The sequence below is a fragment of the Rattus norvegicus genome, chromosome 8 (assembly GCF_036323735.1).
Source record: "Rattus norvegicus strain BN/NHsdMcwi chromosome 8, GRCr8, whole genome shotgun sequence".
In the NCBI taxonomy this organism is placed as follows: Eukaryota; Metazoa; Chordata; class Mammalia; order Rodentia; family Muridae; genus Rattus; species Rattus norvegicus.
Window position 1 is genome coordinate 40,306,742 of NC_086026.1, and position 27,595 is coordinate 40,334,336.

General features: G+C 40.2%; 1 long non-coding RNA gene across 1 annotated transcript; it reads left to right on the plus strand.

Annotated features, from left to right (window-relative positions):
- The first annotated feature begins 1,736 nt into the window (after positions 1-1,736).
- On the plus strand, positions 1,737-26,787 carry LOC120094363 (uncharacterized). The gene is made up of 5 exons (XR_005488710.2): positions 1,737-1,797; positions 2,532-2,652; positions 22,461-22,555; positions 25,899-25,958; positions 26,464-26,787. It is a non-coding gene; the product is annotated as an uncharacterized LOC120094363 (long non-coding RNA).
- Positions 26,788-27,595: the final 808 nt, after the last annotated feature.

Here is a 27,595-nt window from a genome sequence, read left to right on the forward strand (position 1 = left end):
ATGCAATCAATCTCTCTCTCTCTCTCTCTCTCTCTCTCTCTCTCTCTCTCTCTCTCTCTCTCTCTCTCTCTCTCTCTCCTTTACTTTGCTCCAGTTCTCTGCCTGCCACAGTCACAAGAAAAACAGCCTTTGCCCTGTCTTTTCCTGCACTCTCACAGTGCCTGCCCGCCACAAGAATAGCACACTCATTACTGGATGCTACTTCCTCCCCCCACCCCCGCCCACCACAGGGTCTGGCAGTGCTGGCCTGAAGCGGGGAATCATTGGTGTGGTGCTTCCAGCTGTTAGGACGAACCTCTGCCTTGCCTGATTGGGTCCTAGCCATTTGCTTCACAGAACCACCAGAGCGCCCTGGAGCCTCAACTGCACCTGCCCCCCCCCCCCCCCCCCCCCCCGTGCATGTGCCTTGTGCCTCTTCCATTCCCAGGGCTTGCTGTGCTCAGTGTCAGGCTTGAATTCTCCTCATCAAGGTCTCACACATGGCATACTTTTCTTATTCCTTTTCTCTATTTGCAAAACCTGCCTTCTGGCCGGTCTTAGCAGGGCAGCCCTAAAACCAGTAAAATTTGAAAACTCCAAGAGGTCATCCAGGAAAAAACAGGAAAACCCATCTCAATTTTTAGATTGTTGGGGTAGGAGGACCACCTTATCTTCCTCACCAAACCTCAACACTTAGTTGCGTTTTTAGGGATGTGCCTCTCACCCATTCCCTTTTGGTATGCCTAGTCCCCTTACTGGGAAGGGAACTTCTAGCTAAGGTGGGAGCCTCTATTTCCTTTGCTCTACCCGTTCACCTAAACCCAAGCTTGACAACGCTCCCCCTGCTCCTTCTTCTAACCAGCCAACCTACTAGCAATAACATGTTGCTTCCTTTACCAACTTCTCAGATAGGCCTCCGAGTCTAGGAGATCCAGAACTCCTCTGTTGCTAAACAAACAGCCTTTCCAAATAGTTTCTGGGAAAGTGTTCCATGGCCAGATGCCAGGAACCCATCCAAATTGCTGACATCCCTGTATCAGTTATTCCATCGAAATATTAGCATCTCTTTACTTGCTTTCTCTTTGACCAGACAAAAGACAACTGTAAAAAATTGGTCAAATGAACATGGGGGCTGCCCATATTGGTCTTGTCAGATAAATATGTGACGATCAGGAACCAATCACTTCTTCAACAATGCAAGACACTCTTTCTACATATAAGACCTATAGAATGTCAGGTGGGAGGCAGGAGTTGTTGGTGAATTCTTCTGTAAAAACCAAGCAGGGTCCCCAATAAATACTATTGGCTTTCAGAAAAAAATGTGTCTCAATTGCCCAACCTCTAGATATTGGAAAAGTGGGGGAGGTAACCAAACACTCCTCTAAGGTCCTTACCACTTTGACATCCCTGCTCATAAATGGCACTAAGTTGTCATTTCGCCTTTTGCTTCAGACCCTGACCTCAGCGTACCAACTCCTTAATGTCACCTGACCTAGTCGCTTTAAAGATTGCTGGCTATGTGTACCCCAGGGAACTAATTCACAGCCGCTCCAGTGATACTGCCCAATGACCTCACCTCACCTTTTGTCAACTGCCCTGACTCTGATGTCACCTTGATGCCATATCTTTTTCTCTATCCCTCTTTTTGGTGTGGCAAACTGTTTTAAGATATCTGGGATAGGTTCTGTAGGAACGTTAGGCTCCTTAGACTGCAATAGAACCACAACCTTTGTTACCTCATCTCTACCAGAATATCTGGCAGTGCAAAACTGCCATTCTCTGTGGCACTCAGGTATATCATCGCCTATCTGCCAGTTGGTGAGGAGTTTGCCCGTTGGTACTCTTTCCCCCCTGAACTAGGAGTAATCCAGGGAACCGAGCCCCTGCCAATCCCAGGTGGCAAGCAGGATCCCGATTTCCCAAACAGAGCCGGGCCAGCCTTTATGGGATAAAGGGGTCTCCTAGCTGACACACAAGATTAGACTTTGACCCTTAGGCAAGTATTCCCTGGTGAGCAACTCTCTATCCCCTCCCCCTTCTGAGCTCTTGCAGCCTTTTAAAGAAACTCGCAGGCCTTGGTAGAAGTGCTTTCTGGTGAGTCTTGAACTCACTATATATGGCCTCTAGATGGTCTGAGTGATGACTTAGACATCTAGCTTGGCAGAAATTTGGGGTGTTGAGATTATTCTCAGGATGCTGGTACAACTAATTCAATACCTCCCCCCATGGGTAACTCACTGTCTTCGAACTCAACTTCTCTTAGCTATAAGGCACACATCAGATGACAGTACAAACCTTGACCCAGCTAATGAACTTTCTCAGATAGAAAGCAGACAGGGTTCCCACACCTCTAACTCCTCCTTTATTAGAAAGTTTCAGTACAGTACTCAAGTCTTATAGCTTGACTTTCCACTCTGTACAGATGATGTGCTCTATTTAGATGTAACCAATCAATATAGCCCACAGTCTTGTCAGAAGTCTGGTAATTATTAATATATTTAAGTTTATGACAAACAGAATCTCTCAAAGCCTTTAACTCTTTGCTCCACAAGGTCTCAGAAGATATGAATACAGCTTTAAGAGGCTGCCTAGATTGTGACATGATAGCCACGGAGAAACACAAGGGACAAACTGAATACAAAACTCAGAGTCAACTGATTTATCTAAATCAAGGTAAGTCATTTCTCGTGGCACATGTATCCATTCCACAGAAAAACAGCTCTGCATCTTTTGGGCTTGAAACCCAGACTGACTCTGCCCAAGATACCATGAAGACCACAGAGACCACTGGGAACTGTTGGTTAATGGGCTGTCACTTTTTAAATACTATATGACTGCTAGATTATAGTTTATTCCTCCCCAGATTTCTGACTCTATTGACAGCTAAGGTAACTGTAGCTTGACAACTGAAAAAAACAGAGCTCTAAACTCAATTCCTAACTAGTTCAGATGTAAAGTTTTCAAAGATGTAATTGGTTACTTCCTTACCTAAGCGTGGTTTACATTGGTTAAATGCTTCATATTTCTTCTTCTTGCCAAATTCACTACTATATGATCCAACAGTAATCACAAATTCTTATTCCTTCTGCTCCACAAAAACTCATGTTGTTAATCTCTTTTGTAAACTTATAAGCTACAAGAAACCCACTCAGATCTACCTCCTATGGACAAAATAGAGTCCACCCAGTAAGTGCCTCTGTCTAAAGTCCCCACTTACTACCTATTCCAGAGGGTGGGATTCCTCTGGGTTTCCAATGTACATCTAAGAAAAAAATTTCTTTCTTCCAAATGTACTTATTCTCTCCTTAATAAATATATATGTGTGTTTCAGCATCTTGTCATGTCCAGGTGCTTACTACACCCGGCACAGCTCCAGAGCAGCAACTTCCAAATGTTCCCAATCTCCTCTCACAGACACAGATGGTTCTATTGGACCTGTTCCTTGTGACCTATCCTCAGATGGTTCCTTAGACCCTGGACAACGAGAAAACATCCAACTCACCTAAGACTTGGCAAACATCCCATACATACTTTTCTAGGTTCCCTAGAGACCCGTCGACCCCAAACAAGCATGAAGCAGTCATTGATCACAAGGACTCTATCCTGCTTCACCATCGCCTTTCTAGTGTTTCTTTTTTAATTAAATAAAAATGGGGGAATGTTAGCATTCTGTCTAAGCTTCACCTCCAGTTACCTGGCAACAGCCAGGTATGCTGACACTATAAAAGGGGCTGCTTGCCCCCTCCTCACTCTCTTGCTCTTGTTCTCTTGCTCTTACACCCTTCCCTCTTTGTCCCTTCTCTCCCCATTCCCCTCCCCACTTTTCTCCATGAGATCATGGCCCACCCTCTCCTTCCCTCCCTCCTTCCCTCCTTCCCTCCCTCCCTCCCTTCCTCCCTCCCTCCCTCCCTCCCTCTCTCCCTCTCTGCCCTACTCCCCTCTTAATACTCCTCCTCATGCCCTGAATAAACTCTGTTCTATACTATACTATCCTGTGGCTGGTCCCTCAGGAGGCAAGGGATGTCTCAGTATGGGTTCCCCAGACCTCCATAGACTATAGCTATCCTCTCTTTATCCTTTTAGTAACACAACATTGGTGCTGAAACCTGGGACACATCCTTTCTTTACCTTTTTATAAACATATTAGATACTCCTAAATTATGGAGATGATTTTTTTTAATGTAGATATATGGGAGAAAGCAGGCAGAAGGAAGAGTCTGGGCTGAACATGGGGGGGTAGGATAAACCTGAGAGGAGAAAAGGAGAGAAAGAGAGCAAGAGAGGAGATGCTGACCAAGAGTTGGCTTAGGCCAGGAGGTCAAGAGACTGGAATAGGTAAAATGACTGGGTTATATAGGGCTCAGACTGGGGGAAGGAAAAATGGAAGCCTGGACCTGGAATGGGGGTGGAGTTTTAGGGTAGGGGCACAGTGAGAGGTGTTGGGAGGACCCACAGCTATTAGTAATGTTGGGAAGAGCCACAGGTACTAATGGATCCTGGGAGAGCTGGCCAGTGTCCCCTTTGATATGTTAAGTAAGCACCTTAGCCATGTGTTCTGAGTTTCTTTGAGACCTAACACTGATAACTTTATTCCTATTATCATATCCTGATACTGGATTTTATGGCCCTTTGAATTTAGAGTAATCATTTCCCCTTAACTGTTTTTATGTTTTGTAGGTTTTGTTTGTTTGTTTGTTTCTGAAATTTATGTAATGCTTTGGAGTTAGACTGAGGTAAATTGGCCTACAGAGTGAGGGTTTTATTCTCACATTAGGAGCTGATGCTAGTAGTGCTTGCTTGCCGGACAGGAGGACAGGAGCTAGTACAACTGCCTTCTGGGAAGCTCCACCCAGCAGCTGACTAAAACAGATGCAGACACCTGAGTGCTGGGAGTCTTCTGGAAGAGTTGGGAGGACTGAGGGACCCCTAGGGGATAGAGACTCCAGAAGAAGACCAACAGAGTCAACTAACCTGGACCTTTGGAGGCACCCAGAGACAGAACCCACCAACCAAAAAGCGCGTATGGGCTGGCTATACTAATAGCAAAGGCGCAGCTTGGTCTTCATTTGGCCAGCAAACCACTAGAACAGGGGTTGTCCCTGACTCTGTAGCTTCCCTGTGGATCCTGCTCCCCTAGGGTGCCTTATCTGCTCTCAATGGGCAAGGATGTGGCTAATTCTGCAGATACTTGATGTGCCAGGAAGGTAGGGTGGGGGTTCCCTCTTTTCACAGGAAAACAAGAGGAGGGGATGAAGGAGGAGATATGTGAGGTGGGGATTGGGAGGTGAAGGGTGGCTATGATCTGGATGTAAAGTGAATAAAGAATATTAATGGAAAAAAAAAGATACGAGGAGAAAGAAAGACTACCAGCCTAAATCATCATGACCAGATTATTAAAGTGAGCAATTAATTGAAAAAAAAAAGAGCTGAACTGCATTTAATGTTTTCTGGAGCTAAGTGCTAAAGAATCACAGTTGCTTCTACGTCCTTGTTTATTCATTCCTTTCCAGTTCAGATTTCACTAGGCCGTCCCTCTGAGGGTGTCCTACAGCACTGTCAACCACCTTCCACAGATGGCACTGCAACCTTGACGATGGGCCAGTTAGGATGGAGCAATGAACAATGTCCAATTCATCTGATCAGTTGTCATCAGTGAGATGTGCCTCGCAGACACGTTCTTCCTGTGCTATGTCTGGTCTGCGTCCTCACTCCCTGGCCTCTATTCCCATCTGTCCTTCACAATTGTATTCCCAACCTATTTATATAAAGATTCATATAAAGTTCTTAGCCTCCTTTCCCATTTGCATAAGGCAGGAAGGATAGCGAGCAGAGTTGTTTAAATAATACTCCCACGTTTCTTTCCCCTGATCATTAGGTCTTTATTATGGAGGAGGTCCACAATGTGCTTCAAAATAATTACTCTCTCATTCCTTTGACTAGAGCCGGGAGTGGGTTGTTTTTTTTTTTTTTTTCTCAGAACTTCATCATAAGAACTTAATAGGATTTTTTGGAGTGAGAGTTCACAAGGTATGGCCCCTAAAGACTACAGCCTAGAGTAATTGTTTTCTCTAGTCCACGCCAGTCTGTAACAATATGTCATATCTATTCAAATATTCTCACTGATTCCTCATCCCAGCCATAACATCCCAGAAGCACATCCTCCTGTCTCTTTCTCCTTGGTCCTGTGTCTAAAGACTCTGCTATGGTGGCTTTCCTTACTTGTTCAGTTATCTGATGGGATCTAAGAAAAGCACTTGTCTTTCATTGGGTCCAGATTTTCCTTTAAATAAAGACGATGATTCTTCACACATTGAAATTGAGACTAGGGGGTTGGGGATTTAGCTCAGCAGTAGAGCGCTTGCCTAGCGAGCGAGCACAAGGCCCTGGGTTTGGTCCCCAGCTCCGGAAAAAAAAAAAAAAAAGAAAAAAAAAAAGAAATTGAGACTAGAGTTTCATTGGACTTAAAGTTTGAAAGATCAAAAAGCATGTTGCTTTCCTTGCCCTTCTCTTTCAATGTGCTTGCGTTCCAGCTTTGATTACTACCTAAACAATAACAGGGGCTTTTATGATCTAGCTTGGCTAACAATGGCTAAATAAGGTTACAGCCCTTTGCTAGAAAAAAAATCACTGAAATGAAAATCATTTTGCCCTCTTTCTCACATAAAGGGGAAAAAAAGAGAAAATAATGTCTACTTTCATTGTCAAACTATTGTAGTTATGATTTACTGCATCTTAAAAATTCCAATTGAATAAACTGAATAATTGGCCTTTCTAAATTTGGAAAGGTTAATAATAATAACGAAAAGCCAGAGGCATAATTGCCTGTCATTCAGTGCCATTGTTTATCACACGCATTGATACCTATGCTTACAGACAGTACTATAGAATTTATTTCAACCATAAAACAATGAATTAAATACTTAAAAGGGAACTTTAAAAAAGAAAATGTAATTTTTTTCTATTTCTAACTTCTGTCTCCCTCTCTCGATCCCCCATATCTCTCTCTATCATTCTCTCTCTCTCTCTCTCTCTCTCTCTCCCTCTCTCTCCCTCTCTCTCCCTCTCCCTCTCTCATGTCAACAGAAAATCTCTAGTCAAACAAATGAGGAAAAGAGTTTAAAGAGTAAGAATGAATGATATAGTTGTGTTCTGGTTCCTGTCTTGTTGTTATGACAAAATACCAACAACACAAGGAATGAAGGGTTCATTTTCACCCAGTTTGAAAGTGTAGCTCATCTAGATGGAGATGGTGTGATGGTGAAAATTGATTGAGTTTTGGTAAAAGCATTAATCAATTGGTGGCACCATACCCTTCATCAGGAAGTAAGGAAGATGAATGCAGAAGCTAAGAGTCACCTTCACAGTACTACACAATGGCCTTTTTGGCCTCTTCACAGAGAACCTGAAAGAATCAAACTTTAAGGACAAAGGCTAAGATTCAAACTTTAAGGTCAAAGGCTGCCTTGGGCAAACACCTGGTGGCTGGGACTTTAACACACTGTCCAAAGAATTTAGGATAACACCCTGTTCCAGGAAATGAGCTAACCACCTTTAGCAGTGGCACCCCCTATCTCCAGCCCCCCCACGGCTGCTCAAATTAATTAACCTCAGTAAGGGTGGGATCCTTTACCACCCCCTCTGCATGCCAAAGATATCTCCCCACCAAGGGTCTCCAATGAATTCAAAGGACAATAGGCAGCCACCAATGAATTCAAAGGGTAATAAGCCCCACCAATGAGAAATAACCAACTCATACTGTAACCTAGAGCCTATACCCTGAAAAAGTATTAAAAGTGTATGCTTTTGTTCTTTGGGGTTGCCTCTGTCCCAATCACAGGGCCACCCCAATGTACTGGATCATTAAACCTCTTGCTTGTTGCATCAATCTCCATCTCTGTGTCTCTGTGAGTGGGACATCTTGGACTTTGGGCTCGGAGGCCCAGTCTTACAAACCCAACCCTGATGGGCATTCCCCTGTTTTCCCTAGTTTTCACAGAAATGCAAAAGAGCATTTCAAGGCAGAAAACCAAAGCAGTATAAAAGAACTAAAATAAAATATCTAAGTGAAAATATAATATCTGAAAAATTAAAAATCCGTTGTGGATAGCCCTCATCAAAATGGGCGTGATGGGTAGTCAATGAACTTGTAGATTCTTCAACAGTAAATACTAATTCTTTTTAAACCATTTACATACATTGTGGTATAAACTCAAATTGATTGTTGTTATTAAAATTTAGTGATCATATTAGCAAATTCTCTTCTACTAGTCACCACTTCCCTAAGGAATCCTTAAACTGGCTGGTGTGATGGGGGCAAGTTTTAGAGTTATTCATTAGGGAGTTTATCTAATATAAGGGCAGCCTCAGTAGGGTACCCTTTGATTGTTTCCCCATGCTTCTCTCTGTCCTCGACTGAGAAAGCTCTCTGTCAACGCAGAGAGTATATAAGACCATGACTCAAGTTTGATCATACTAAGCACATTTCATATATTTACATATTTCCCATCTAACAGATCTATAAGGGTATCACAAGGTATTTTGATGTACATTGCCTTGATTTAGAGCATGATTTGTGTTGTTTATGTGAACTGCTGTATAATAATCAATTACAGACTGAAAAGTGACATATGTTCATTGATCACAATGATTATCCGTTACATAGTGATGTGTGAACTTGAGAGATAACAGTATGTAGCTAATGTAGTCATAGTTAATGTAGCAGGGTGCTTGAAAGCTACACTGTTTTGTTGATGGCACTCACATTGCTTAACTTCATAGTTAAAATGTGTGCTTATCAGAACTTCAGAAGACAAGGACTGCCTAAAACACACACACACACACACACACACAAACACACACACACACACACACACACACACACACCATCTCTGAACCCACATATTGGCCCCTTCAGGAAAATGTGTATAGAGAATCTGCGGTACACAGGAGGAGTAGCATTTGATGCTTTTCGGTAGCACATATTTGTCATTGTATTTAGTAAACTCTATATGGTTTTACTATGGACCTTTTCCAGCCCTCTGTAAAGTTAGTATCTTTTTTCCATGACAGCTTATTTTAGAATTGTTTATACTGTTTTCACTAAGTTTCAGTTTTTTTTTTACTTGAATGTGATTTTCTATGTATTGTCTTTTCCAGAAATAGTTTCTTCCCCTGCCACTGTAAACACACATGTTCATGTTTCTGTGTATGCTTTTCCAGAACTTGTTTTTGCAATGTAGAGATACAGTGACTAGAGACTTCCTTTATGGTTGGTTCAAGGTAGAGATATAATTTGATTTTTTTCTAATATAATTAGCTAATTGACCTAGCAAAAAAATTTAAATGCATGTTTTTACTTTAGTCTGTAGAGTACTTTTTTTATGTCTAAGATATATGAGATATATGAGGTAATTCTAAGATTTCTTGTCGGTCCTACTGACCTGAATGAATATTTATGAATCTTATTAACAACACTAAGTTACTACAGTTTTTTCAATGCCATGAATTTCATTTCTTTTTCTTGCCTATAATTCTTAGTTATTCCCAGTTCTTATTTTGTTATATTAACTTTAAAAACAATTTTGTCAGAACTGTAGTTGAAAATTGTGTGTCACTCGGTTAATTCTTTGAGTCTTTGTTTATAAATATCACTTAAATTGTGTAAAATATATCACTTTATTGCTTGCAATAAGGATTTAGAACTTTTTCTTACAATTTTTTCACAATCTTTGTTTGATAATTTCTTTTGTGTCCTATAGTTTTGATGTAAGTTGAAATGTCTATAGTTTTAAAGTTTGTTAAGATTGTATTAGTTAATTTCAATGTATAGAAATGTTATCTGTTCCCAAGAATTACATAGTAATTTTACTGTGTTCCCTTAATATCCATATATGTGAAATTATCTTGAGCATTTTATGGAAAATATGATAATATTTATTGATAATATGATCCGTTTTCCTTTTTAGGTTGCTTGCTTTTTCTGTCTAACTGCATTGTATATCATTTCTAATTTAATATTGTGTAGAAATAATAGTGGCCCCAGGAGCGGCAGGACCCCTGCCACAGACACCGCCGGACCCTGAAGGAAACAGACCGGATAAACAGTTCTCTGCACCCAAATCCCGTGGGAGGGAGAGCTAAACCTTCAGAGAGGCAGACAGGCCTGGGAAACCAGAAGAGACTGCTCCCTGCACACACATCTCGGACGCCAGAGGAAAAAGCCAAAGACCATCTGGAACCCTGGTGCACTGAAGCTCCCGGAAACGGCGGCACAGGTCTTCCTGGTTGCTGCCGCTGCAGAGAGCCCCTGGACAGCACCCCACGAGCAAACCTGAGCCTCGGGACCACAGGTAAGACCAAATTTTCTGCTGCAAGAAAGCTGCCTGGTGAACTCAAGACACAGGCCCACAGGAACAGCTGAAGACCTGTAGAGAGGAAAAACTACACGCCGGAAAGCAGAACACTCTGTCCCCATAACTGACTGAAAGAGAGGAAAACAGGTCTACAGCACTCCTGACACACAGGCTTATAGGACAGTCTAGCCACTGTCAGAAATAGCAGAACAAAGTAACACTAGAGATAATCTGATGGCGAGAGGCAAGCGCAGGAACCCAAGCAACAGAAACCAAGACTACATGCCATCATCGGAGCCCAATTCTCCCACCAAAACAAACATGGAATATCCAAACACACCAGAAAAGCAAGATCTAGTTTCAAAATCATATTTGATCATGATGCTGGAGGACTTCAGGAAAGACCTGAACACACTTAGGGAAGCACAGGAAAACATTAATAAACAAGTAAAAGCCTACAGAGAGGAATCGCAAAAATCCCTGAAAGAATTCCAGGAAAACACAATCAAACAGTTGAAGGAATTAAAAATGGAAATAGAAGCAATCAAGAAAGAACACATGGAAACAACCCTGGATATAGAAAACCAAAAGAAGAGACAAGGAGCTGTAGATACAAGCTTCACCAACAGAATACAAGAGATGGAAGAGAGAATCTCAGGAGCAGAAGATTCCATAGAAATCATTGACTCAACTGTCAAAGATAATGTAAAGCGGAAAAAGCTACTGGTCCAAAACATACAGGAAATCCAGGACTCAATGAGAAGATCAAACCTAAGGATAATAGGTATAGAAGAGAGTGAAGACTCCCAGCTCAAAGGACCAGTAAATATCTTCAACAAAATCATAGAAGAAAACTTCCCTAACCTAAAAAAAGAGATACCCATAGACATACAGGAAGCCTACAGAACTCCAAATAGATTGGACCAGAAAAGAAACACCTCCCGTCACATAATTGTCAAAACACCAAACGCACAAAATAAAGAAAGAATATTAAAAGCAGTAAGGGAAAAAGGTCAAGTAACATATAAAGGGAGACCTATCAGAATCACACCAGACTTCTCGCCAGAAACTATGAAGGCCAGAAGATCCTGGACTGATGTTATACAGACCCTAAGAGAACACAAATGCCAGCCCAGATTACTGTATCCAGCAAAACTCTCAATTAACATTGATGGAGAAACCAAGATATTCCATGACAAAACCAAATTTACACAATATCTTTCTACAAATCCAGCACTACAAAGGATAATAAATGGTAAAGCCCAACATAAGGAGGCAAGCTATACCCTAGAAGAAGCAAGAAACTAATCGTCTTGGCAACAAAACAAAGAGAATGAAAGCACACAAACATAACCTCACACCAAATATGAATATAACGGGAAGCAATAATCACTATTCCTTAATATCTCTCAATATCAATGGCCTCAACTCCCCAATAAAAAGACATAGATTAACAAACTGGATAAGCAACGAGGACCCTGCATTCTGCTGCCTACAGGAAACACACCTCAGAGACAAAGACAGACACTACCTCAGAGTGAAAGGCTGGAAAACAACTTTCCAAGCAAATGGTCAGAAGAAGCAAGCTGGAGTAGCCATTCTAATATCAAATAAAATCAATTTCCAACTAAAAGTCATCAAAAAAATAAGGAAGGACACTTCATATTCATCAAAGGAAAAATCAACCAAGATGAACTCTCAATCCTAAATATCTATGCCCCAAATACAAGGGCACCTACATACGTAAAAGAAACCTTACTAAAGCTCAAAACACACATTGCACCTCACACAATAATAGTGGGAGATTTCAACACCCCACTCTCATCAATGGACAGATCATGGAAACAGAAATTAAACAGTGATGTAGACAGACTAAGAGAAGTCATGAGCCAAATGGACTTAACGGATATTTATAGAACATTCTATCCTAAAGCAAAAGGATATACCTTCTTCTCAGCTCCTCATGGTACTTTCTCCAAAATTGACCATATAATTGGTCAAAAAACGGGCCTCAACAGGTACAGAAAGATAGAAATAATCCCATGCGTGCTATCGGACCACCACGGCCTAAAACTGGTCTTCAATAACAATAAGGGAAGAATGCCCACATATACGTGGAAATTGAACAATGCTCTACTCAATGATAACCTGGTCAAGGAAGAAATAAAGAAAGAAATTAAAAACTTTTTAGAATTTAATGAAAATGAAGATACAACATACTCAAACTTATGGGACACAATGAAAGCTGTGCTAAGAGGAAAACTCATAGCGCTGAGTGCCTGCAGAAAGAAACAGGGAAGAGCATATGTCAGCAGCTTGACAGCACACCTAAAAGCTCTAGAACAAAAAGAAGCAAATACACCCAGGAGGAGTAGAAGGCAGGAAATAATCAAACTCAGAGCTGAAATCAACCGAGTAGAAACAAAAAGGACCATAGAAAGAATCAACAGAACCAAAAGTTGGTTCTTTGAGAAAATCAACAAGATAGATAAACCCTTAGCCAGACTAACGAGAGGACACAGAGAGTGTGTCCAAATTAACAAAATCAGAAATGAAAAGGGAGACATAACTACAGATTCGGAGGAAATTCAAAAAATCATCAGATCTTACTATAAAAACCTATATTCAACAAAATTTGAAAATCTTCAGGAAATGGACAATTTCCTAGACAGATACCAGGTATCGAAGTTAAATCAGGAACAGATAAACCAGTTAAACAACCCCATAACTCCTAAGGAAATAGAAGCAGTCATTAAAGGTCTCCCAACCAAAAAGAGCCCAGGTCCAGACGGGTTTAGTGCAGAATTCTATCAAACCTTCATAGAAGACCTCATACCAATATTATCCAAACTATTCCACAAAATTGAAACAGATGGAGCCCTACCGAATTCCTTCTATGAAGCCACAATTACTCTTATACCTAAACCACACAAAGACACAACAAAGAAAGAGAACTTCAGACCAATTTCCCTTATGAATATCGACGCAAAAATACTCAATAAAATTCTGGCAAACCGAATTCAAGAGCACATCAAAACAATCATCCACCATGACCAAGTAGGCTTCATCCCAGGCATGCAGGGATGGTTTAATATACGGAAAACCATCAACGTGATCCATTATATAAACAAACTGAAAGAACAGAACCACATGATCATTTCATTAGATGCTGAGAAAGCATTTGACAAAATTCAACACCCCTTCATGATAAAAGTCCTGGAAAGAATAGGAATTCAAGGCCCATACCTAAACATAGTAAAAGCCATATACAGCAAACCAGTTGCTAACATTAAACTAAATGGAGAGAAACTTGAAGCAATCCCACTAAAATCAGGGACTAGACAAGGCTGCCCACTCTCTCCCTACTTATTCAATATAGTTCTTGAAGTTCTAGCCAGAGCAATCAGACAACAAAAGGAGATCAAAGGGATACAGATCGGAAAAGAAGAGGTCAAAATATCACTATTTGCAGATGACATGATAGTATATTTAAGTGACCCCAAAAGTTCCACCAGAGAACTACTAAAGCTGATAAACAACTTCAGCAAAGTGGCTGGGTATAAAATTAACTCAAATAAATCAGTTGCCTTCCTCTATACAAAAGAGAAACAAGCCGAGAAAGAAATTAGGGAAACGACACCCTTCATAATATACCCAAATAATATAAAGTACCTCGGTGTGACTTTAACCAAGCAAGTAAAAGATCTGTACAATAAGAACTTCAAGACACTGAGGAAAGAAATTGAAGAAGACCTCAGAAGATGGAAAGATCTCCCATGCTCATGGATTGGCAGGATTAATATTGTAAAAATGGCCATTTTACCAAAAGCAATCTACAGATTCAATGCAATCCCCATCAAAATACCAATCCAATTCTTCAAAGAGTTAGACAGAACAATTTGCAAATTCATCTGGAATAACAAAAAACCCAGGATAGCTAAAGCTATCCTCAACAATAAAAGGACTTCAGGGGGAATCACTATCCCTGAACTCAAGCAGTATTACAGAGCAATAGTGATAAAAACTGCATGGTATTGGTACAGAGACAGACAGATAGACCAATGGAATAGAATTGAAGACCCAGAAATGAACCCACACACCTATGGTCACTTGATTTTTGACAAAGGAGCCAAAACCATCCAATGGAAAAAAGATAGTATTTTCAGCAAATGGTGCTGGTTCAACTGGAGGGCAACATGTAGAAGAATGCAGATCGATCCATCCTTATCACCCTGTACAAAGCTTAAGTCCAAGTGGATCAAGGACCTCCACATCAAACCAGACACACTCAAACTAATAGAAGAAAAACTAGGGAAGCATCTGGAACACATGGGCACTGGAAAAAATTTCCTGAACAAAACACCAATGGCTTATGCTCTAAGATCAAGAATCGACAAATGGGATCTCATAAAACTGCAAAGCTTCTGTAAGGCAAAGGACACTGTGGTTAGGACAAAACGGCAACCAACAGATTGGGAAAAGATCTTTACCAATCCTACAACAGATAGAGGCCTTATTTCCAAAATATACAAAGAACTCAAGAAGTTAGACCGCAGGGAAACAAATAACCCTATTAAAAAATGGGGTTCAGAGCTAAACAAAGAATTCACAGCTGAGGAATGCCGAATGGCTGAGAAACACCTAAAGAAATGTTCAACATCTTTAGTCATAAGGGAAATGCAAATCAAAACAACCCTGAGATTTCACCTCACACCAGTGCGATTGGCTAAGATCAAAAACTCAGGTGACAGCAGATGCTGGCGAGGATGTGGAGAAAGAGGAACACTCCTCCATTGTTGGTGGGATTGCAGACTGGTAAAACCATTCTGGAAATCAGTCTGGAGGTTCCTCAGAAAATTGGACATTGAACTGCCTGATGATCCAGCTATACCCAAAAGATGCCTCAACATATAAAAGAGACACGTGCTCCACTATGTTCATCGCAGCCTTATTTATAATAGCCAGAAGCTGGAAAGAACCCAGATGCCCTTCAACAGAGGAATGGATACAGAAAATGTGGTACATCTACACAATGGAATATTACTCAGCTATCAAAAACAACGAGTTTATGAAATTCGTAGGCAAATGGTTGGAACTGGAAAATATCATCCTGAGTGAGCTAACCCAATCACAGAAAGACATACATGGTATGCACTCATTGATAAGTGGCTATTAGCCCAAATGCTTGAATTACCCTAGATCCCTAGAACAAACGAAACTCAAGACGGATGATCAAAATGTGAATGCTTCACTCCTTCTTTAAATGAGGAAAAAGAATACCCTTGGCAGGGAAGGGAGAGGCAAAGATTAAAACAGAGACTGAAGGAACACCCATTCAGAGCCTGCCCCACATGTGGCCCATACATATACAGCCACCCAATTAGACAAGATGGATGAAGCAAAGAAGTGCAGACCGACAGGAGCCGGATGTAGATCGCTCCTGAGAGACACAGCCAGAATACAGCAAATATAGAGGCGAATGCCAGCAGCAAACCACTGAACTGAGAATAGGTCCCCTATTGAAGGAATCAGAGAAAGAACTGGAAGAGCTTAAAGGGGCTCGAGACCCCAAAAGTACAACAATGCCAAGCAACCAGAGCTTCCAGGGACTAAGCCACTACCTAAAGACTATACATGGACTGACCCTGGACTCTGACCCCATAGGTAGCAATGAATATCCTAGTAAGAGCACCAGTGGAAGGGGAAGCCCTGGGTCCTGCTAAGACTGAACCCACAGTGAACTAGTCTATGGGGGGAGGGCGGCAATGGGGGGAGGGTTGGGAGGGGAACACCCATAAGGAAGGGGAGGGGGGAGGGGGATGTTTGCCCGGAAACCGGGAAAGGGAATAACACTCGAAATGTATATAAGAAATACTCAAGTTAATAAAAAAAAAAAAAAAAAAAAAGAATAATGAATCCGATGCAGTGAAAAAAAAAAGAAATGTAAATATATAAAATATCCAATAAAAAATAAATTAAAAATGGGAAAAAAAAAGAAATAATAGTGGCAAATATTCATGACATTTTTCTATATTTTTAGGAATGCCTCCTAGTTTTTAAAAATAGAATACTGTGTTTGTGTCAATTTATGTTTTAGGAACAAAGTGTTTTGTTCCTTCTTCAATTCATAGAAATACTTGTGAAAGTAAATTAAATTTTGTCAAATTATTTTTGTTTGAAATAATTGTATGGCATTTCTCCTTATTCTTCAGATTCTACGCAGTTCTCAGCAGACTGGACAGAGTAGGTTTCTTTGTGGTTGAGTCTCTACAATGATCTCCTTCACTTATTTCAGAGAAAAGGCTTACATTTTACTTCTGTCTTTGCTTTTTCCTTTTCTGGTAGGTTATTTTGTTTTAGTGTGTGTGTGTGTGTGTGTGTGTGTGTGTGTGTGTGTGTGTGTGTGTGTGTGTGTGTATGTGTGTGTGTGTGTATGTGTATTTGCTTTACTCTGCCTTCAAACACAGATTCCATGGAGAAATAATTGTGTTGCATCATGGGGACCAATTAGGCAGTTTAGAATAACTCTCAATGTTCATAGTCTTGTATTAAACTTTGAACTAATAGATTCCAAATGAACTGAGCCATCAAGTAGAAATCCCAGACATGCAGGGTTGTCAATATATGAGAAAATAAGCTCAGCTAGCCTAACCTGTAGGGCTCCACTTGAGTATGAACATCATTCTTCCTCAGGCACCCCCATCCATGTTCTTGTCCTCCTGAGCCTGTAGGAGGATCTCACACCAGTACAAAGCTACTGGAGCTAGGGCAGACATAGCTACTGTCATATGAAAGCACTCCTGTTAAGCAAGGATCCCCAGATACCAGGGGAAACAGACAGAAATGATTCATGCTGGCTGTGTAGAATCTCTGGGCTCTTTCCAGATACAGCATCACTAGAAGAAAAATGAAGAAACAAAATGGATCATGTAAGCAATGCAAGGAGCACAGATCTCATAGAAGCTTTATCGTAATCTCGTTTTCTTTATCATAATCTATCTCATTTTCATGTACTTTTCACTATGCCCACATACAAATGGGAAGTGCCAATGACTAGCTTTGGCATCTGTGTGGTGTGTAAACCAAGGCAGGCAGTCAATAGAGATCAGTGCTTAGAGCCACTGACCAGGATGGATCTAGATACCTACAGAGACTGCTGCCAAAGGCAGCCAGTCATTAGAGAAACTGTTCAGTAGACCTATCTCTGAGAGAATAAAGCTTTTTTTGATTATTATTGATTTTTTTCTTTATTTGCTTTTCAAAAGTTATCCCACTCCCCACATTTCCATCCATTAATCCCCCTATCCTCCCATCCCCCCTGCTTCTATGACAGTGCTTTCCCACCTACCCATCTACACCCACCTCCATGCCCTAGCATTCCACTATGTTGAGTCATTGAGACAAGGAACTCCCTTCTCATTGCTGCCAGTTACGGCAGTCCTCTGATAATATGCAGCTGGAGCCATGTTCCCTTCATGTGTACTCTTTGGATGGTGGTTTAGACCCCAGAGATCTGGAGGGGGCAGGTTTGGTTGGTTGATTTTGTTTTTCCTAGGAGGTAACAAACCTTTCAGATCCTTCAGTCCTTCCCCTAACTCTTCCATTGGGGACCCCATGCTCAGTCTGATGGTTGGCTTTGTGCATCCACATCTGTATTGGTCAGGCTCTTGCAGAAACTCTCAGGGGACAGCTATACCAGGCTTCTGATAACAAGCGCTTCTTGACATCAGCAATAATGACTGGGCTTGGTGTCTGAAGATAGGATGGATCCCCAGGTCTCTGGATGGCCTTTCCTGCAACCTCTGCTCTACTCTGTCCCTGCATTTCCTTATGACAGGAGGAATTCTGGATTAATATTTTGAGATGGGTGAGTGGCCCCATCCCTCAATCGGGGGCCATGCCTATTCACTGGATATGGTAAATACAGGTTCTATCTCCCCTTTGTTGGGTATTTGGGCTAATGTCATCTCTGTTGAGTCCTGGGAACCTCTTGGATCCCTGGAATCCGGAACTTTCTAATGGCTAACCCTAATTCCCCATACCCCACTGCTACACACCTTTCAAAATCCTGACCCTCTGTACTTCTCCCCCATCTCCTCCCCCAGGTCTATCCCCTTTTTCCCTCCTCCTCCTCTCTCCCTCCCTGATCCTTCCCTCCTTCTACCACAATGATTATTTTCTTCCCCCTTCTGAGTAGGACTGAAGCCTCCCCACTTTGGTCTTCCTTCTTCTTGAGCTTCATATGATCTGTAAGTTGTATAATAGGTATTTCTAGCTTTGGGGATAGTATCCACTTATCAGTGAGTACATAACATGTGTGGTTTGTTTTTGTTTTTTGTTTTTTCTTTTGTGATTGGATTATGTCACTCAGGATGATATTTTCTAGTCCCATCTATTCGTCTATGAATTTCAAGAAGTCATTGTTTTTAATAGCTGAGTAGTACTCCATTGTGTAAATGTACCACATTTTCTGTATCCATTCTTCTGTTGAGAGGCATCTAAATTGCTGCCAGATTCTAGCTATCATAAATAAGACTTCTATGAACATAGTAGAGTATGTGTCCTTATTAAATGTTGGAGAATCTTTTGGGACTATCCAAGGAGTGGTATAGCTGGGTCCTCCATAGAACTATTTCCAATTTTCTGAGGAACCACCAGACTGATTTCCAGAGTAGTTGTAACAGCTTGCAATCCCAACAGGAATAGAGGAGTGTTCTTCTTTCTCTACATCCACGCCAGCATCTGCTGTTACCTGAATTTCCTGTAAGGCAAAGGATACTGTCAATAGGACAAAACGGCAACCAACAGATTGAGAAAAGATCTTTACCAACCCTATATCTTTCTAATAGAGAGTTAATATTCAATATATACAATGAACTCAAGAAGTTATCCTCCAGAGAACCAAAAAACTCTATTAAAAATTGAGGTACATAGCTAAACAAAAAATTCACAACTGAGGAATCTCAAATGGCTGAGAAGCACTAAAGAAATGTTCAACATCCTTAGTCATCAGGGAAGTGCAAATCAAAATGACTCTGAGCTTTTACCTCACACCAATCAGAATGGTTAAGATCAATGCTTAATTTACTGGGGTTAACCCTCCCTGTGGCCAGCAGAAAAACTATAAACTTTTTTTTAACACCTTGGGGCTGACAAGAAAGAGAAGAAAAGAGAGAGGATTCACACCTGTGTGGACCTACAGACAGACATATACATATTCACACACAGAATGGTTAGAGTCAGGTTCCTATAAGCATGCTCCAAGAACTCCACACATACATATATAAATACATACAATTGAGGAATGGAAGGAACAATATACCAATCCCCTTTTGCACAAACTTTGCACATACAAACATAATTGATGGATGGGAGAAACAATGTTTTAGTCACACCATTATCACACCAGTAGTTGATAGATGGGTGAAACAATGTTCCATGCACCCCATTTTTTATTTCTTTTTCCAAAGCTTATATATCCCAATAAAATCATTCAAGCAGTATACAATTACAATGTAATTACATTTTTGTTTTCTATTAGTGAATGGTTATGAAAAAACAATGTGTTTTCCCATATCTGTATAAGAAATAACATTACATAGTATAGGTACAGAAAATAATTATTCTCGATAACCCAAAATACATTCATAACCAAGTAACTTGTTATAGATTGACCAAGTATAAGCAAACAATTTAGTTTCCTCAGTCAGTTACTGGCAGGCAGTAATTTGCAGTTACAGAAGAGAAGTAATTATTTCATTATTTATCCTCAAAAGTAATCTTGTAAGAATCTTAAAAGAATCACAAATCTAAACTTTTATATAAAAATCAGTCCTACCTACCTTAAATCTTCAAAATTTATAGCTACTTATCAGCAATTCTTATTAAATCATATGAGGAAGCTGAGGACAAAAATGGGTATAAGAAATCAATCATCACCCGTCCAGCCTCAGTGAGAATCACGCCAGCCAGTGCCGCCATTGTTCTCGTTCCCTGACCATAAAGGTGCCTAGCCTAACTAATGAGAGCATGCCTTTCTGAACTTCAAGTTGTCCCCTAAGATTTTCTACATCAGAGCCAGTATAAAAAACATCTTAACCTAGCTTCATAAACAATTTTATTTTTCCAGATGCTTTCTCAGGGTGGTGGTCATTGATGACAATTTACATAAGTTCTTCTCTAGGGTGGTTCTGCTCCAGCGGCAATGCCTGAAAGAGATCAAACATTGATATTGTGAGTGCCAGAGAAACTGCCCAGTGAGAGACCAGTAGCCTCCTTAGTTATCATATAATTCTTAGATTAAGAGGCACGTGAGGGCAGCAAGCAGAGCAGAACTCCATAACAGTATAAAGTCCTCAGGAAACATAGTCCTCAGGGCTATGTCACACCAAGACCCACCCATGTGACTGTGGTAACCTGTAAGCTGCATTCTATTCATTCCAAAACCATTTGTAGTTTCTCCTGCATAATGGAACGGAACGGTCAGCAGGGAAGACTAATAGCCTACCAATGACTACACTTCCCTCTTAAAGGAACCAGGGAGGTGTAGTTGTCTACACCATTCAAGTCAGATGATGGACAGCAAAAAGGAGGCAACACTTAACCCATCTCTGTCATACTGTGGACATCCAAACACCCCGAGTCATATCTCCATGCTACCAACACACACCAAACACTCTTGGAAAATCACCAGAGACTGTTCTGAGGCAAGAGGCCTGAATGTGCTTCGAAGTGGTTGTGCCAACCCCCCTGGCTCAGTGCTCCATACCCTCCCTAGCATGGTGGGAAGGACTGAGCATTCTTATTTAGAAATCGATTTGCTTCTTTATTTTCTTCATTTTCTATTAGGTTTCACACTCACAGGATTTTTAAATACCCCTTTGTCCCTGCTCTCCCATAGAAACTGAAGCGGTATTCCCCACCAGTAAGTACTTGGTGCACATGCATTCCATGGGGATTGTATAAGAACAAACAAACCCATTTCCTGCATAGCTATCAACGTGGTGCTTCTTAGTTTCTTACAGAAGGAAATTGTCAAGAAAGATTAATTATAAAATGATCTTTGCTCTCTCTAAGTTCTTGGACTTTCCCCAGGAAGGCACAAACAAGCATCTCAGGGCACCAACCGTAGTTCATAGTGACTCCACTCAAGTGGTCCTTAGTGAACCAGTGAGGTCATAGGGAGGCAAAAGAAGCCATATTTCTGAAAAACCTACCCCAGCATGGGTTCTCTGAAGTGCCACCCCTGGAGCAGCACCCTGCCCAACTTGCAGGCAACTCCACCAGAGACACCAGAGAGCATCTCCGCCCCAGCAGCAATTACATACAACTTTTATCACCTTGGGGAGGATTCTTGTAAATCTTGGAACTTTATGAGCTTCCAGAGTCTTGTGAGTTTCATTAACATCTGGAGTCTTAGGATCTTGTATCTTTTCTCCAAGAGGGAATGTTTCTATTCAGGGGAAATTACTGTACAACATCATGTTCATGGCTCTTCTGAGAAATGTGGTATTGAAGGTAGAGGATTAGCTACTGTCACACCGAGACATGCATTACTGAAGTGAGATCAGAACACTACAGAAGTTGTAAAAGACAGGCCATTTCATTTGGCTTCTATTTAACCCCCTCCATACACACTCACAATTTTTCCTACCCATCCTTCATGGAACTAACTCAGAAATACTTATAAATTTAGAAACATTGACATTTGAGTTTTGTCCCTGTATTCTGTGAAGTCCTTGGGAATGAAGTCTAGACTTGATTCTTTAGTAAAAGGAGAGCTATCACAACCATGGGCCTGAGTGTGTCAGCACATGTACCATATATGCAAAATTATGTATGAAAATGTTCATGTGTTCATACATTCAAAAAGAATTACCTATAATAAGCTGACATCATTTCAGGTCTGCATTTGGAACGATGAGCATGTGGACACATATTTTGTATTTACTCAAGTTGGTTATATTATCATCACAATGGGTCATAATTATAGACAATCCCCAATTTACCATAATCCAACACTGTGATGGAGTGAAAACAATATGCATTCAGTGAAAACTGCCTTGGGAATTTTGATCTTTGCCTGGAACTGTGATAAACAGTAAAATAATCTCTCCTATTACTTGGCAGTAGTGGTGAATCACAGCTTCAATCAGCCATGCAATCATGAGGGGAGCCAACACAACGTTTACCGTGCTCTGTGATAAGCCAGGGTCTTCTGTAAGGTAAGTGGAGTAAATGTATTTTACACTCAACAGTATTTTCAGCTTATAATAGGTGTGCTGGGACATGACCTTTCCTAATTCAAGGACCATCAGCACTTCTATTTTCCTCTGAATATCATAAAACAGGCAGATATAGATCTTCCCTAACTCAGATAAAAATGTTGTTGCCAAAGCTAAAACATAAAGAAAAAACACTCACGTGTAGCCTGAACTTCTGCGTGTTGGAGTTTGATTTTTCTCATTTTGTTTTTAGGAAAGCATGACATTTATTTAATTTAGTTTTCGCAGCCTACTTCTAAATTATCTCTCACTATGGGTACTGTGTAAGAAAAGGCTACACTGCTGAAAGAAATAAACTTTGTACAATGTGAGCTGAGGGACACTGGAGGAAAGACACACTTATAACCCTCTTCCACTCATAAGCGTTCACTCACTGCTGAGATTTTTATTGCCAAAGTTTAATATTTCGAGTTTATCACTGTCCCAGTTAGAGCATATCTAATCCAGAGAGAGTCGGATTTAAAGCTTTTGTAAATTAATAATATTTTCATAAAGTATCTTATTAAAATCTTCCCAGAAGGTAAATTTCTGTGTACAGAGCATGATAGAAAAATGAGAAGTCAGGCCAGTGCATAGCGGGGACCTTGTCGGTCCAAAGGCTGACCCAGGAATCAAATTGCAAAGGGAGAAATGATAAAAGAAGAAAGGAAGGAACTGTGAATGTGCATGTGTGCCAGAACTTCTCTAATGCAAAATAAAGATGATTAACTATATGGAGATCATACTTTTATATTTACATTCATGAGCATAAGAACAGCAGGGTAAAAGTTATAATGAAATCAAGTGCATTTGTAATTACCATATTCTACTAATAAAATCAGAAGGTGCTGTATATTAAGCAGCAAATGAAGAAAATTCATTGTCCTTTAGTCCTCATAGTAAAAGAACTACAGATTGCCAGGTGAGAATTGATATATTTTTGGAGTACTTTAAGGTTAGAAGACATGTCTGAAAGGCAAGTATAAAAGTCTTAATTGCATATCAAACAACTGAGACCTCAGAGGAGTGAGCTGGGCTAATTAGGAACTTCATATTATTCTAAAATCACAATGCCAATCTGCTGATATATATGAAAAAAATTAACTTTCAAGATAAGTGGAAACCAGCCTGTTTGCTTCCTCTAAGGTATTGGTATGGGAAGCAGACTGATTTAAGCATGCAAGAATGGCTGTAAATTCCTGCACATGTGGATGTAAACCCTCACTCTGCCATGCCCCAGCCTATGATCTCACCTCATTTCCTAACCTCAGCTAATGCATTTGTTTTACACTTTCTGTAAAATGGAGGAAATAACACTTACCTTGTCAGGTTATTATGATGTCATGTGTGCAGAGCATATAACACAATATTGATACCATTTAGACCCACAGTAAATGGTCGGCTTTTATCATTCCTGCTGTAATTCAAACAGATGATGACATCAGTCTCTGACAGCCTGATGTGCCTGTCACACTGACAAGGTCTTTTCCCCCCATGTATCAGTATTTGGATAGAAGCATAATGATGTTTAATGAGCTCTCAGGCAGTGGGTTACCACCTCTAAGTTTTGGCATGCTTCAGATCCATGCACTTGGTTTAATATTTGGTGTTGAAGGTTAAGGAACTGTAGAAAGATCATAGCAGCCTGCCTTTGCAGGGAAGTGCCAGACAAAACTAAGCAACTTGCTGTCCTACTCAGACTCCAAGCAGGGATTAGTGCCTGCTTCTCTGTCCTGGAAGTTACAGTTTACCATTGCATCAATTTGGAAGCAGGGGATATTTTAAGGCTAACTTAATATAAGGAAATTACACATTGCTATTTGTGTGAGGCTACCTTGCTGGAATTTGTGAGGTACCAGGATGGGTGTGACTGCAGAAACAGGAGAGTCCAAGTCTTTCACAGAGACCCCTTCTCCCCATGACACCCATGTGCTCTGCGTGCTATCAGTTAACTGCTGAGAGTGACATGTGAACCAAGAGAAGGTGGTTGTCAAGAGAAACATTTCATCCAGACCTGAACTAAAGCAGGGGATTCTGAATGACCTTGGTAATTCACAAAGAATCAACACAGTCCTGTGAATCAAAAACTACTGTCATCGCAATGCAGGACAATAAACTGTGCTACGACAACACTTTCCAACATCGAGAATTTCTCCAGTGCATCTGTCTGGGGAACAGCCATTCCACTTGGACTGGCCAGATTGTTCTGGACTCAGCTGAGTTCACCCTTCTGTCTGGGTGAGCTGATACAATAAGGAAGACTAAGACATGCTGCCTTCAGAGGACAGATATTGCCTGCATAAGAACTGGAGTGAAACTGCAGTCAAGTCATGCCTATGTCATACTCTCTACATCTATAAGCATGGCACATTGAATGGCCAAGCTCACAGCCGTCAGTTAAGAGAAGATACTGGAAGTTGAACGGCAAGTACAATGGGTGTGGGAAGGTGAATAGTCCAGACCCCTAATGAAAACCATTGTTCAGAATCTTTCTTTGTGACACCACCATCTCTGTCATCACTCTCCAGTCTAGTCTCTACTTTTCACGGTGTCCTTCTTCATGCTGTTGGCTGATGGTCTCTGTTTCTTCTTGAATCACTTTTCTGATTAAAATATAAGCATATTGTAGAAAACTTACAAAACCTGCTAAAATATCCTCTCACTCAGATCACCGTTACCTTTCTAACACGAATCCTTTCAGATGGTGTGGCATGCTGTTTTATTAAATGTAGTGTGTGCTTTCTGTGAAAGGTGGAAAACACAGAGCGCTGCTATTAAGAAAATTACAATTATCTTGAATTCCAACTTCACAGAGTAATCTCTGCGAGCATTTTATCACATTTCCATCTGGTATTTTCCACTCTCTGTGTGTACATATTTGCATATAGATTTGCATATATTATACTCCATGCACAGACTTACATCCTGTTTCCGCCTCAACTTTATACCAATAGCACTTTATCTTTTACAATTTTTCAAAATATTGATCTTAGTGAATATATGTATGTGGGTAGACCCTAAATTCTCTATTCTTCAATTATTATATAAGACGTATATGTAATCATTAGTTTTACCATCAAGTCTGAAGTGCTTCCCTTGTGCCTGAGTCTGTTCCTCTCCTCATGTGCCAAGTTCAATGAGGTTGCAACTGGTATTTTATTCCCATCTTTTTTTTCATTTAGTTATTTGTAACCTAATTTCCTATGAGCTGTATTACTAGGTTAAAGGATATGAATGTTTTTACTGTTGTTAGGTAAGCTCTTCAAATGCATTTCTAAAGAGTCCTATCCCTTTATTTCCACAGTAGTGAGAAGGTTCTTTATCTCACCGGATCTTTGCAGGCATTGAAGGCTAAACTTCAAAAGTATGTTCTTGCTTTGATTGCCTACTTTCCTTTAATAATTGAATATATTTTCACATATTTCTATAACTTATTTTCTCCTATTAACTGTTTCAATGATTGTATTGATCAACATAAACGTTTCATGTATTAAGGGCTTTAAGCCATTTCTGCCACATGTGATACAGATGTTTTCTCTCTTTATTGCTTGTTTATGGTTTTGATAAGAATTCTCAAATTGTGTCAAGTGGAGTTTATTGATTTCTTTCTTTGCAATGTCTCCCATTAGTTTTGAACATGGCCAGTTTGCCTTATTAAGGATTGGACAGTTATTCATTTATATTTATTTTCAGTTCGTTTGTTTTTTAATGGGAATCTGTAAGTCATCAAGGTTTTATTCTGATGGTTAGTTGTACACGAGGATCTAAATTGATTTTGTTTTCCTCATAAACCAATCCTATATTCCCAGCACCATTTACTGAATAATTGACTTCATCATCATTGATTTATGCAGCTCCCTCTCTCACAGGTTAACACTGGACATTCTGAATGAATCAAGGACCGCATGAGGATTTCATGTATCGGTGGAACTTATTTGGTGGTCACACAGGCTTTCTATGCATTTTCTTTAGTTTTGCAGTAATGAAAAATTATAAAGAAAGAAGTAACCATGAGTTTTAAACAAAGACTCTATACTGAAATTGTAACTGTGAACCCTAATGGCTCAAAAGGAAGCCATCTACTGTTTATGAAACTCAGTTTCCCTACCTGCAGTGCCATGGTAATAATATTCCTTTTCAGTGCAGCTTCATGAAACTGTATGATACAGAACAATACAAGTACATTGCATATGATAAAATACATTGCCAGTGTTAGTTCTTTGCTAACAGAATGGATGAGACATTGACTCTGACTTCATTATAAAACCTTATGAAACATGGCTAGTTTTGAGTTCATATAAACACGAAAAGTGAAAAAAGACAGGAATAGCCCTGCAAGAATTTTGCTCTATTGTGCTTTAAAGAGATATCCTGAATCATCTTAAAGACTGTTTCTCATTTTTGTTCTATGGAACTCGAAATCAATGCTGTAAACACTAAGCAGGATGAGTGTTAATTAATGCCACCATGTGTAAATGCTATTTCATGTTGAAGAGAAGTAAAACAATTAGTGAGAACTCTATAGCAAATGACCTAAATAAGAGTTGGAAAGACCACGCAAAAAGTGAGTCTAGAGAAATCATCCCACCAGGAATAAAGAAAAGAGTTGACAAGGTGACTTTCCATTGAAGCCTGTGAACTCAGTAGTAGCAAGATGTGTAATGATATACAATACATGACAACTCTCATCAAAACAATTCCCAAAGATTTAAAACAATTGAAGACTTGATTATCACAGAGAAATGAAGTTTAGTTATATTTTCCTGTGATACTATAAATAAAAGTATCTCCTGGGTGTAAGAATTTTTCTCTAAGTTACAAACTGCGGATAACCCTCAATAATGTATACAGCAGAGGTGGCTTTGGTCCTACAATTTCTGGGGGTCCTTAAAGCCAACAGGATAGATCAATCCAAGTGCTAAAGTTTGAATCTTTTTAATGATCAATAAAACTCATATTTACCTGCCACAACAGACTTACAGTAAAAATTCACTATAGGAG